At 40.6% G+C, this 13,854-nt stretch overlaps 1 protein-coding gene across 1 annotated transcript in view; it reads right to left on the bottom strand.

Annotated features, from left to right (window-relative positions):
• FGGY (FGGY carbohydrate kinase domain containing) overlaps positions 1-11,641 on the bottom strand; it is a 297,390-nt gene extending 285,749 nt beyond the window's left edge. The window contains exons 1-2 of the mRNA XM_084528570.1: positions 11,415-11,641; positions 1,987-2,238 (exon numbers count right to left, since the gene is read on the bottom strand). The gene's annotated coding sequence lies outside the window, so the exon portion shown is untranslated. The remainder of the gene's footprint in view (positions 1-1,986; positions 2,239-11,414) is intronic.
• Positions 11,642-13,854: the final 2,213 nt, after the last annotated feature.

Genomic DNA, 13,854 nt, shown 5'->3' with positions numbered 1-13,854 from the left:
ACATAGCACCCAGTGCTGAAAAGAGGTAACTGCAGAAGTTTTGAATCCCCACTAGATGGATTATTGGCAGGTTTAAAAGCACAGTTTAGTACTACAAAAATTGAAGCCTACCTATTTCAAGCAATGAGATTTCAAAGTTGCTGACCTCTGCGTGACCACAAATCACAGCACCTTGGCAGCTTGTAAATGAGAAGTTCATTTTTATCCCAAAGTAGTTTTGGAATTTTTAACAATAATAAAAATTGTTGGCTGCTGCACCCACCTTGCAAGCTCTGGTTGTTGTTTTACTTTCACCTTGAAAAGTCAAACACAGAAAGTTCCTCTTGAAACGAAGCCATAACACGTTACAGATACGGGTAAGGATTTATTTAATTTAAGGATTTATTCAGTTAAGTTATCTAGGTTAGGAGGCACCATGGGTTCTCTTTATAATCAACAGAAAAGCACATGCCTCTTCAGAGAGGGGCTCGGGTAAGCTACATGGCTAATGGGAAGTGCCTCTAAGTCAGCTGTCTCCTTCTTTAACTTAAAAGCCTCAGTCCGATAGGAGAAACCTGGGTCTAATGATTACCTGATTAGGATCAGGAGACACTTCTTTTACTAAATGGAAAAGTTCTGTAAACATCTACCATGTGCTAGCAATGAATAACTTTCTATGTGCAAAGTTTTATTCTACTGCATCACACATACGATGTACGCTATTTTCCCTATACAAACAATAAAGTTCGTATAAAACATTAACTGTTCAAAACTCCTTACAACAAGTCATTAAAAACAAGACTCATTATGAACCCTCCGGTGGTATGTCTGGGCCCCAGTCAAGATATGATCCTTATCATGCTGAATAATCACTAAGTGTCTGACCCAAATACCTAAAAGGGAGAAAAGGAACCCAAAATCTCAAAACGCACCTTTAGTTTTCCTGTTTGGCTTCGCTATCATACAGATCGCCCATTCTCCCTCCTGGCTGAACCAGTTAATTTCTAAATATAAATATTCTCATTATTTAACAAATTGCTTTTATACATCAAATTACACAAAAACCACGCAAAGCCATGCTCTAAGCATAGCTGCCTTTAGGAGTGACATTACAAGAATTTACAGTTAGCCTGCAACAAGATTGCCGAACAAAGAGAGCCCTTGAAAAGCCAGCAGCAAAGTTTCCTTCTTTAAATGATGGAAAGCAAGCAGAACGTAGCGGTCTTTGTCCAGTTTCCTTCTCCTTTAAACAGAGATTTCTAACCAGTATCTTTCCAGTGCAGCACCGCAGGAAGCAGCACATCTTTATCTAACTTCCCGCAACATCAGGTTTCGGGGCTGTGACCTGTGAAAAAGCAGGCCACTCTTCTCTGTGCACATTCAGCTGGGCTTTTAATATTTTAGCTTGGTTAGAGACTTCTGACTTTTATTTGCCACTTCTGCACTGCCCAAACCATCTAAGCTTAGCGTATTTAGGGAAGTGCTCCTGGCTGAGCCTCAGTGCTACTTAGCAGCTTTTACTTCTAATTTTGCAAAAGTAACAATAACGCTGACCGATGTTTCTGTTTTTCCAAATTACTGAGCAACAATTACCAAAAAGCAGCACAACTCCTAACGATGCTTGACAGAAATAGCAGTTCTGGAAATCAGGCCACTGATACACACTGGGAAAGAAACATGCTTAGAAATCATAGTGTACTCTCATGTTGGGTAACAGGGATGTCAGAAGCTCTAGCGTAGAAGGAAAGAAAACAAGCAAGGGCAAACCATTTTGTCCCAAGAGACTTTTTTTCTTACCAGGAATTTGCAGAGCCTCAAACCAAACTTTTATCTTCACCAGAAAGTCACATGGCCCTAGCTCTTTAAAACTGATAGTTTCAGTTAAAACATTAAAAATATGCACGCTCTTATTGCACTGATTTAGATACAGCTTGGGACTTTGCTGTATGACCTTGGGTAGCTTTAGCCGTGGTGTTTTAAGATATCAATAAAATAACTTAGGTTTACCTGCTGGTTTGTGGACTGCAGTAACTGAGGCTTGGCCACCACTGTTGCAAGGGCTGCTGCTGCCAGGCAAGCAGGGACAGGTCAGCCTCCAGGCCTCAGGGCGCTCAGCTTTGATGCACATAAGCATTTTTTTCACATCGGTGCCAGCCTGAGCAGCCACCTTTTCTTTCCTTCTTCGCATCTTCTTTTCCACTTATTTATGCTGGTGGAACTTCTTAGAATATTGCAGGAAACTGATCATCTAGAAATAACCTAGCCAAAAGGAAAAAAAAGAAAAAAACAACAACTATATTTTCAATCTGCATTGCTTCCCTTATTTGCTTAAGCAGACAGCCCCACAAACACTGAAGTGATGGGGGCCATGGAGCAGCAGAACCTAAGTGCAGGTAACCAGCAGCAGGGATGTGGCATCACTCTGAAAGAAATGCTCATTAGCAATCTCCAGATTACCAGAAATTGAGTCAGAATTCTTAAATTCACTCTTCCCAATTTAAACTGCACTACAAAAATGCCCAGGCAGCTCTTGCAGCAGTTTTAATAACTTAATCTGAATTCACACTTTGGGTTAAACAAGCCCAACTTCCCATATGGACAAACCTATAAAACGTGGCTTGACTTTCACAGCGAACAATTTTCATGCGTCCATTAACTTGAATGAGAACTGGGAGTCCTTAGCATACCTGCTTATGAAACTGCTTTGTGTGAGGTGACTACCTTTGTGCATATATATTTAAAATTATTTAAGAGGGCAGCGAGGTTATTATTCAAAGTCTTACAAATGGAATTTCTTGCACATGCTCCTGATGTCGCCTTCCATGTCTGTTTTGAATTTACTTACAAAATACACCAGCACACCCAAAATTAGTTACAAGCTATTTCCTTGCCCCCCTCTGTTCACTGTTTATCATTCTTATGTGCAGAAATTGCTTCTGTGTTTTCCACTGGACAGGAAATGCCAGACTGGCAATATGAGAAAGGCTTGGTTTTTAACTTCATGTCAATTGTTGTTGCTTCCATGGTTATGTGCCTGTGGGTTGAACGGGCATCTGGGTTGATGAAATGCTCATACTGTTAGTATCTGTGGCAGCTACTTGCTACTAGCAATGCCAGTTACATTTCCAATCAAACTCTGAAGGTAATAACGACAAAGTGACAAAAGGAACAGGGCAATGAGCTCAGGGCGTGGAAGATCTTTCAAGTTACTCCTTTTCTGCTAGAAACAGCTCAGTTCCCAAATCTGTTGCAAATTAAGGCCATAAGCATCTCAGTTTAGGAACAGTACTGCCTGATGTCTTTCCCATGGTATTCTCTCTTGAATTTCAATTCTAAGTGTCCTGACATGCCCACAGCCTGATCTCAGAAGGAAAAGCCAACGCTATCCCCCTTGGGAATACACCGTGCAGCCCAGCCGCAGACGTGCAGGCCTGGCAACCTGTGAAAAGCGCAGTGCTGCTGGCCTCATCCTTCCCCTGCCCCCTTAGGAGGCCCCAGCTCCTGTGGTGGCAGTAATGCTCTAAGGGCAGTAAGAAGAAATTGAACTCCTTGTCCTGTACCACTGTACAGAAATGGGAACAAGCGAGATCTAGCAATTAACATCCAAAAATAAAACCAGATTCCTCACTGTTTCTATGGTTCAGCTGGTCTACATCAGACAGCAGCGCTGTAAGTAGTGAAGCTGAGATAAAATCCCAGGTACAGCTTTACACAGGACCACTCCATAGTCACACACAAGGCTTCTCACAACAGCTCTCTGTGTGAAACGCAAGGAAGATCTACGGTGTGGTCCAGGTGTTAGCTTAAAAAGGAAAACCAACAACAAAAAAAAACAACAACCACTCAAAAGCCCCAAATCAAAGAACTGTTTCTAGGCCTAAATCCTCTCTCTGGTTCAGATCTTCACAGTGCTGTGGTCTTCATGGAGATCTGCACTCTGACTTGAATTACTTGAAGGCTCAAAGTTACTTGAGACTCAAAAGCGAGTCTCAGAGTTGAGAAGGAGTTTGATGAGTAGAGGTTAAGACAAACAGAAGCTCTCCGTGCAGCCAGTAAAAATGCTCACTTTTGCCTATACATCCAAAACTGATCCCTTATAACGATGAAGCCCCCCCAAACAAATCAAAGGCTGTTTAAATCCATGAGAAGTGTCAGAATAGAAGTAAAGCTCTCAAATGCTGAGTATTTTAATACCTTTATACTTCGTTCATTGTCAACCATCAGTATTTGCCTAATCTAAAGCCTGTATATTTTGATTCATTAATTAAACTTTATACATTGCTATACTTTGATCTAAAGCTGGAGTACTAGGAAAGGCTCCACAGCACTGGTATTTTTAATTTCATTCGCTGACTCTATGCCTGCTGTGCCCAACGTCATGAACCTCATCCTCATCTTGAGGATAAGTATTATTATTTGATACTTCACGCGTTGGGATTCCTTCCTTAAGTCTGAAACCCCAGTTTAAGCCAGCTGTTAAACAGTAACTAGACACGTGTGGAATTTTCCCACTCAGTGAAAATGAAAACTAGATTTTTTTATTATTTTTTTTCTTAGATTTAAAGCCCATTGTGGGCTGGCTCCTTGTAAATAAAGGCAAAGAAACCATCAAAGTTGGTTCACCTGTGTAACGTGAAAGTGACTGTGTGCGACATAGCTGCATGTATTATTTCATGCCTCATCCACATTACGGTTTAATTTACAAAGCTCTGTTGCCTTTTTTAGCTTCCCATTTTACAGTTACATCATACAGTTTGCTTGAAGCAGATAGCACTGTCTGAACATATTTGTCCTCTCAGCCCGTTCTCTAAGCTGTGACATCCTTCAGCTGGCACTGATGTCTGGGTGCACTAAGCCTTCCCCTCAGCACTGCCACTCGCAGACTGTCACCTAGCACCCAAGCAAGGGGCACGTGGTGCCTGTGCTACCTTGCTCCTGTGCCTCGCTTTTACCCAAGACAGCAATAGGATGGAGAATGAAGCACAGTCCATCCGTGTAAGCTGATACCATTAAAATACAGAAAATTGTAGCATTGAAATATAGAGATTTTTAATACCTCTTCAATCACAAGAGAATGGGCTCCAGGAAAAACACGCTGTTCTACCAGATGTGATGGCATGTGAAGGGTTAAAAATTGACGAAGTGTTCAAAACTAACAGAATGTTTTCCTGTAAACTCCTTCTATGGTGTGATCTAGGGGAAGGTCCAACTTAAGTGCTGGATGTTCATACAGGATTTCCTATGACTAATGCTGTCAGCATTCAAAACTTTTAATTTAAAATGTGGGCGTTCTGCACAGATAGGAAATTTACCATTTAAGATTTCTTATTCGAAAATGAATGAAAATTACTCCGATTTTCGGATTCGTTTGCTGTAGATGGAACGATACATAAAAAAAGGAAGTCACTAAGTGGCATATGCTGGGATCGCCTGCCAAGCTTTTACACAAGTCTTTTATATCTGGATAGGATCCACAGGAAGCTTGTACAGGAAGGCCTTTTCCTTCCTTATTTTTGAAAAGCTTTGTTGGATGGAAATTATGCCAGTGAGTAGAAAAGGAGGGGGGGGGAGAGCAAACTACCATTCTGGTGGGTTTGGTGCCAATCCATGCAAAACTGAAAGTTATATTGAGATAACATTAATGCATCCTGTTGTAAAATAGACCAACAACAAGAACCCGCAGAACACAGGAGATATTTCATAGTTTTTGATTTAAAAGACTCAAAGAAAAAGAACAGAGGTACCAATTCAGAACAGTACAGGAAGCAGAACTCTGGGATGTAATCTGCCAAAATTAGGCTAAATTTGCCAATATTTCTAGAAAGTAGATCATGGCCTTGTATAGTCTCTAGTAAGCTTGCTCTGAATTCTGTTGCAAGCTCAGACTAGTTTAGATAAATTTAATAGTGATACTTTATTGAATTAAGCATTAATTTAACATAGCTTGAGCTGTCACTACAATATCCCTTCTTTCACTTAGTGTCACGCTGATCCCATTCTCACGATGCTACGTTAACACTTAGCTCTTTTTTCCTTAATCTGAGTCTTAAAAATCTGTAGCAGACATACTACTATTCTGTGTACTATTATGGGATACATATTGAGCCAAAGACTGCTTCACTGGGAACTGTAACAGCAGCAAACAGACCTACAGGTAGGCTACAATGGCTCTGGATACCTCTTCAGCATCCACCACGTCAGCTGGCAGGAGTCCCAGAAGTCTCGGAGAACAGAAATTAACCCTGAGAGTCTTGTAAACCCAGAATGGCTATTTAGGCAGGGAAGGAAAACAATTCTTAAACAGGGAATGCTTCTGCTGCACAGCAGAGGAGACAGCAGTTGCAAATTAATAGGTTTGATGACAGAGGAAAAAGGGGAATAGGGGACTTTAAATGTCTAAGACAGTATTCAAAGGAAGGCGAGTAAAGTAGTATACAGGGTACAATGGAAGACATCAAAAGCATCGTAAAGAATGATGGAAGAGTATGCAGCTCTTGCACAGGCTTTTGGTGGAGGTGTGCAATTCTCTCCAGCTGGACATTAGAACCAAGCATTCAGAGCATGAAAGCTATGATTAAGAAAAAAAAAAAGGATGCTGGGATGCTGGTGCAATGAGTCAGGCGTGTGCTTTGTCCTCAGAGTAGCTACGGCACAGGTAACAACCACATGTAATCAGCTGCTGTGAGAAAAGGCATTCCTAGAGGAAAGAAAATCCACGCTGATGTGTTTTCCTTGCTCTTGTGACCAAAGCTAGTTTAAAAAAATAAAAAAATTAAAAAAGCCTGTTTATGAAGCCAACATTTCTCTGCTCCCAGGGTTTTCTACAGGAATAAGGAATAAAAAATAGTTTAAGGAAAGGGAAGAGAGAAGTCTGAAATGAAAGCTCCGGTTCAGATGAGACTGCACATGATTTGCAAAGCGATGGAAACTGAGGGGGCAGCTAGGTCATGCCTTTCCCCTGCTGGATGAATCACTCTTTGAATGGAAATTTGAGTAGGAAGACATAATGGCTTGGGAACAAAGAGAGCTGCTGGAATATCACAGGTGCAGCTGAACAGAGAAGGATGTTTTGGGATATGCCAAGGAAAGCAAACGCCATGAATCTGGAGGAGTTGTCAGGGCTTTGTGATTTAGGGAGCGACCCAAGTCAGCACGGGTGTCTCACGTGGAGTCAGACAGGAGGAGGGCTGAGGCCCTGGTCCAGAGCAGCAGCTAATCACTTCCTCCGTGCTTCAGCACAGTTCTGAATTCAAAAAGATTGAAGCTGCTAATGTCTTACTGAAGTTTTGGGGAATCAAACCTGCACTCCACTGAAGCACCTCTCTATAGTCGAATATACACTCACACACTTTCTGAACAGGAGCCAAGGTGAGGCACGGGAATCCAGATGCTGACAAACAAGGAAACACAGACGGTCTGGGGAACCAGCACAGCCAGAGGATCAAGTGAGGGACAGGGGAAGCAGTCAGAAGTAACATAACATGAAAGAATTGATACTCTCTGCCTCAGAAAACACTCTAGCAAGAGAAATGCTGTGAAACAAAAAAGCTTCCAACCAAATTACAGCATTGTGAACAGATCAGAACACTAATAAGAAAAAACAAGTAAATGGTGATGATTTGATAGCATTGCTATAGCAGGCAGGTTAAACATTGTTTTGACTTACAGCAAGCATAAACAAGCATAAGAAAACTATTAACTAGTTGACCAGGATAGAGTTCAACTGAATCACAGTAAGGGTAAATGGGAAAAAAAAAAAAAAGCTTCCATAAATTATTTTACAGGAAAAAGGGGGAAAAATCCTGATTTAAAAAGAAAAAAATGTATAAAAAGCCCCTTGAATAATTTGAATAGTCCAAAGTCTAGAAAAGAGCTATAATTTAGATCGAGTAGTGAAGATCTAATGGTGATAGATACATGAAGGCAGGTAGAATTTAAGTCAAACTTAGACTTTAGCCATTTAACATGAAATAACTGAAAACAACCTGCTATTTCTCTAAATATAGAATACTTGACCAAAAGAAATAAAAAAAAAGTAATGAAGACAAGCTAAATATGCATTGCCAGGCTCACCCTTAGCCCTGAGTTGCCTTGCTTTTCTGTACAGTGATGAATGATGCTACTGAAAAACTGAGAAACAGAGAAATAATAAGGGAATTATTTCCACTGAAGATTTGCAAGCTTACGCTGAATTTTTGACCCAATGCTTTACCAGTCCTCTGTTAAACTACAGCAGTAAGAAAACCTTAAGGACTGACAATGAAACAGCTTCCTCTCCGAGCTCAGGGAGCGGGGAATATGGGGACCATTTTCAAGGTAAACAGGGAGAGAGACAAGCAGCAGAGCTAGAATATTAAGAAAAAAAATAAATAATCAAAACATATGGAGGCCTGCATGACAGCTATGATGCAGGGAATCTCCTCCTATGTACAAGCCCATCAGGAAGACCAGTCTGACTCAGCCAGGCCCACTTGCCCTCAGATAGCTTTAAGGAGGGAAATTACCTGAGCCCCTGGTCTCTACTGTCTGCTCTCCCATTTACAAGCCTACAGTAGCTTTTTCCTGCTGCTGGTGTTACTTGAACCTAAAATCTACCACCACTAACTCAGAAGGCACACCGTGTTTTTTACAGAAAAAATATAAAGTAGTTTTTCTTACCAGAAAAAAAAAAAATATATTGAGATGGTTTTCCACACTGAATTAAAAAGTTTTATATTTCTTCATGTTCAGAAAAAAAACAAATGTGGAACTAAAATAAATGGTTTTGAAAATTCTTTTGACATAATAAATAAAATTTATATACATAAATGGATTCCTCAGAGAGGGCAAAATTTCACTGGGAGGGGGGAGACTTCATTGGCAAGACATTGTTTAGGTAAATGTCTGTACTATGTCTGATGCTTGACATCTAACTGTAATACCTTAATAAATAACAGCAATTAAAACTGGTTTATGATGTGCCAAAACATTATTTCCTTTCAAAGTCCCATTAGTCTCTATTAATCTCTGCAGCATTTTATAATCAGTAGGAACCAAATCCTGCTTGCATGCTGGTTTGAATTCAGAGCAGTTTTCCACAAGCTACTGTAGCTCTGCAAAGCAAATCAGGCCAAAAGGCTTCTGCAGGAGATGTGGTGGCACCACCACGGTCACCTTCTGGGAGCAACGCTGCCTGCAAGGGGAGCCCAGTGAGCACAGGGGCCGTGGGGAGGGAGGATCCTGGCCTTCAACAGTTAAAGAACTTTAACGAAGTATTTCCTTCTGTAAGATTTCACTGACAAAGTGTACGTTCCTGACTCAAAACCACAAGGGCTTGTTTGGTTTAAAATGGAAAGAAAAAAAAAATCTGCCTGTTCTGAAAAAAAAAAAAAAGAAAAACAAAACAAACCAACTCGCCTGCTCTCCATTTGGTTTTGCTGATCCCTGAAGATGCCTCAGCATTTAGTAACTTAATACTCGTACATCAGTTACATTTCATGCTAATGACTTGAGGACTAACATCTTGCCATAACTGCTTTCTGTTAGGGTTGGGGTGAAAAGACACGTTTAAACACCTCAAATGGTAAGGTAAAAATCACAACATTGATACAACTTCAAGCCAATTACTGAAGAATGGTTTCTCCTCATTAGTAAAATCAGTATTAGGGTCCATATGGGTTTAGGAATTAACAGACAAATTAGTTCATAGACTTAAATTAAGCTTGTGACAGCAAAGATTTCTGCAGAATAGATGAGTATGGAAACAGGCAACTCTTGATAATCACCAGACATAAAAATAGTTATTTTTCTTTTTTGGCCTTTGCATTATGTAAATTTCAGTAACTAAATGCATATTTCATCATATCATCACTAATAATTTTTCTGTTTGTTTCAGTGTAACTTGTTCCCTATTTATTATGTCTCAAAACAAGCACCTTGCTTTTCCTTAGCTGTGTGAAGCTAAATTAGCACGCTTTTTTTCCTTCTACCTCTGCTACATTGCTTCTGGGAAAACTACCTGGTGAGTAATTCCATGGAGAATTTGGAAAAATACCGAAATCTAATTACTCAAAAAACCTGAACGGCAAAAAAAAAGCTGTCTAAGTAGTTTGGTCGCTCTTCTAAAACCTCACTAATATACCCACGGTGAACTGAAAAACAATCCTAGTCCTCACTTCGGATGATTTATGTAACGTTGGGCCTCACTTCTGCAGTTTGATCCGGACACACAGTCTGCTCTCACGGCGTTCACAGCCATCTGTGGCACTTCCCCAATGGGTATTACCCACTTACAATACCCCAGGATGGAATCTCATAAAAGTACAGACTCATCTTTGGGAAAATAACATTTGGCATTGCAGAAGTGCAGCACTTAATGGGATCTTCATTTGTTTATTCTTGAGGAAATAGTGTTGTAGTGTTAGGATAACATTGTTTGTGACCTGCGTTGTAAATAGAATAAAATACCTGAGTTATTGTATCAGCTGTTGTATTATTACTTAGTATTTTGAAGGCACCCATGACTTTTGGAGGAGGCTGGGGAGCCGTGCTGTCTGCGAGGCAGCTTTTTAAGGACAAGACCTGGCACGGGGCACTCGGCAGGGGTGGTTCAGAGCTGCCAGCCTGCGAGCTGCAGAGAGGATAAGATGGGAGCCCAACGCACGGGGTGAGGTGCAAAACACGAGGCTGGACAGATCAGCTTTCCCCCCTCCAGGAGGCCCCAGCCGGGCCCCGAGGGCAGGCATGTTCTCGTGTGCCAGTGCCGCTGGGAGGATGGCACTGCTCCTGGGAACACCTCGCGTTTAAATACCAGCCGGGCAGAGACTTCCCAGTACCAGGAAGGCCCCAGGTCTGCTCTGGGCAGAAATGTGACTAAACACAAACAGGATCGCTCCGTGCCAAAGCTCCCCTTTCGACTTCCCTAATTTATTGTCGTTAATCTTCAGGCAAAACCAAGCACTACACTTTGTCTCTCTCGCAGACATTCTGACTAGTCAGCTTCTCTTCCAGTGTTATAATAAGTCAAGCACACTCTAATCATCACCACCAACACTTCATACGCTGCTGTTTCTCAATCTAACTATACCTAAATATAGTTCAACCTCAACCAGCCAGGCCACACTTAGATTTCTGGTTATCCAGAACAAAGCTTTATTCCTGAGCCATGTTTCTTAATGACAATGCCTTGATTACCCAGATACGTTTCCCCATCCCTTATGTTTAGATAATGACGTTGGCTTTGCTATCTCTTCCAAACTGGTTATTCTACAGTGAGATATGTTTCCAATAAACAGCTGGCATTACTACAAACAATTGTCTGCAGTGAAATTAAAGCACACATTGGGAAACATAAAAATATCACGGTGAGCGAAACTGTGTTATTAATGCTTGGCTTTCCATCAGTTTTGTCAAGAAAATGCCCAAGAGAACCCAAGAAGTTACTGGCAGTCACTCACTCGGTGCAGCACATGCAGTTTCAGCAGAAGGCAGTAACCGCAGCTGGAGGTTCCTCGCTGAGAGGGGAAAGCCTCGGTGGAGAAATGGTGACCTCTGCAGGTCCCTCAGTCCTCCTCGTCGCAAATGGTGGCTCACCAGCATGCAAGGTGTAGTTTTGGTTGCTTTCATCTCTGAGAAATTAAAATAAAGAAAATTAAACGTCTGTTTGATGATGGCATTGCAACATAAAATAGGCTCGAAAACACGGGCACGTGTTAATTTAAGAAATAAATGTTCATCTCTGAGAAGGCAGAAAACAATACTTCAAAGGACAAAAACTTCAAAGCGCTCTGGAACTTCAAAGCGCTGCACCACCATTAATAAACACACAGGACATGTCTGTGAGGTAGAAAAAAATTTCCTTTCTGAATACTTGTGTAAACAGGGCGCTGAGATTAAGTGATTTGCCCAAGGACACAAGTAGCAAAACTGAGACTCCACATATGAAATAACTGGCTCAAGCCTTCTTTCTCCAACCAGCGACTGCTGGGTTAAAATGCTGATTAGATGCTCCCTGATTGAAATCACTCAGCAGAGGCCAAAATGCAGACCTTCCCTAGCAATAGCATCACCTGCCCTTTTCCAGGCCTGCTCTAAACTCTGTCGTGTTGCTCTCAGCTGACGCCCTCCCACAGAGTACACACACAGATCTATCTGAATTAGGGCTTTTCTAGGTAAACTTACATTTACACAGCCTTGCTTTGCATTTAACAATGACACGAGAGCTTATGGTGAAGAATGTCAGTATTTCTGTCAAGAGAATCTGCTCACTACAGGCTTCTTGGCAACACTTAATTAAAATACCAGCAGCACACCTACAGCACGGAGTTTCTCCGATGATCCCCCTGAAGCTGAACCTGCCCTAGTCCTGGCAAGAAAAAAATCTCCTTGTGACCCATAGACAACAAATATAAGTAAAAGATAGTAAAGCAGGCCCAAGATCTGCCTTAGTAATACTAAGTTTTGCCATTCTGACTTTTAATGAGGAGCTTCTTGGTGATCCTACACGTGTGTGGTCTCATGCACTTAATTAAAGGATGTGGAGATGTGGAACTTTAATATAGCTTCCTTCTCTAAAACATTTATATTTCAGATGAATGGGGTTAATAAGTTCAAAAGATATAAACAGAACATGTGCTTCAAATAGCCCGTCATGAATATCTTTTCTTCTCAGCTGCTTGGGTTTTTATTCTTTTTTGAGGTCATTGCTGGAACAAAGACTTAGTTCTAAAAGTACTTAAAACACTAATTAAAAAAATAAAGGATTTTAAAATGTAATTTCTGAAAATTAATCCCTACAACCTGCTTCCAAAATTTTCTTGACAAACACGGTCCTTGTTTTAACACAGAATTTCCTCATGTCACATGCATATAAAGAACTTCTTAAAAAAATATGCAAAATTATGTTTTGAAGCCTAGGATTTGCATCTAGTAACAAGTAATTTACTGCATATTATTTTCCAAAAATAAAGTCTCACAGTGGCTCTAAAAGAGACCTTGCATGCATATATTGTTCAAATGTTCCTCCTCAAGGCCAGTGAAGAGTACTGCACCCTGTAATTAGCACAGTTTACTGGGACAATTTCTGTGCTCAGCGCGTTAGGAAATTACTGCCATAATACTAGGCTCTTAAAGAATATCACAATTTCTGTTTTTAATTTTTTTCCGGAGCTCCAAATTTTTCATTTGCCTTCTTTATTAACAATGCTGCTTAGCACTCGTGTAACATTTTCCATTGATAGAGCTCAAAACTTTCCTGTGAGGGCAATCAAGCATCGCTACCTCTGTTGTGCACTGGAACAGTAACAGTGGAGGAATAAAGATCCCATTGCAGCAACCTTCAAGTAAGGACTATTAATTTACTCAGGACAGATATATCTTCAGTACTTTGTTGAGTCAGGCCTGAAGATTAAATTTGCAGATCACAGGCTGAGTCATTAGCAGATTTGGGAGCACAATTCAGACCTCTGACTCCTTACAATAAACTCGACTTTTCCATGTTAAGTGTTAACAATGATTAACCAAATGACAAAAGTTTTGCTGTTCTTGGTGTAGTGCCCTCCTTCGCATTTCAGAGGAATTATTGGGCTCTTGAATTGGCTGTCAAATTTGCTGACTTGGTAACTGGCTGGCTTTCTAAATATATATTAAACTCTTGCTTTTCCTGGCTATTTCTTTATTATTATTTTTTAATAGAATAAATTTTGTAATCTTACTTATAAAAATAAAGTCAACTTTAAAAAAAATAAAATCTTATCAGTCACATTGTACATACTATTAAAGAAAATACATGCAAAGGTAGCAGGACCCAAAAGAAAGGGCATTGAGCAAAGAAACAGTTGGCAAAATTTCCCATTTGCTTAAATAAGGTCAAGCTGTCAGCTTTTCAGCTCATTTTAC

This window comes from Aythya ferina (genome assembly GCF_964211825.1).
Source record: "Aythya ferina genome assembly, chromosome: 8".
NCBI lineage: Eukaryota > Metazoa > Chordata > Aves > Anseriformes > Anatidae > Aythya > Aythya ferina.
This window is presented reverse-complemented; position numbering and strand designations above follow the sequence as displayed.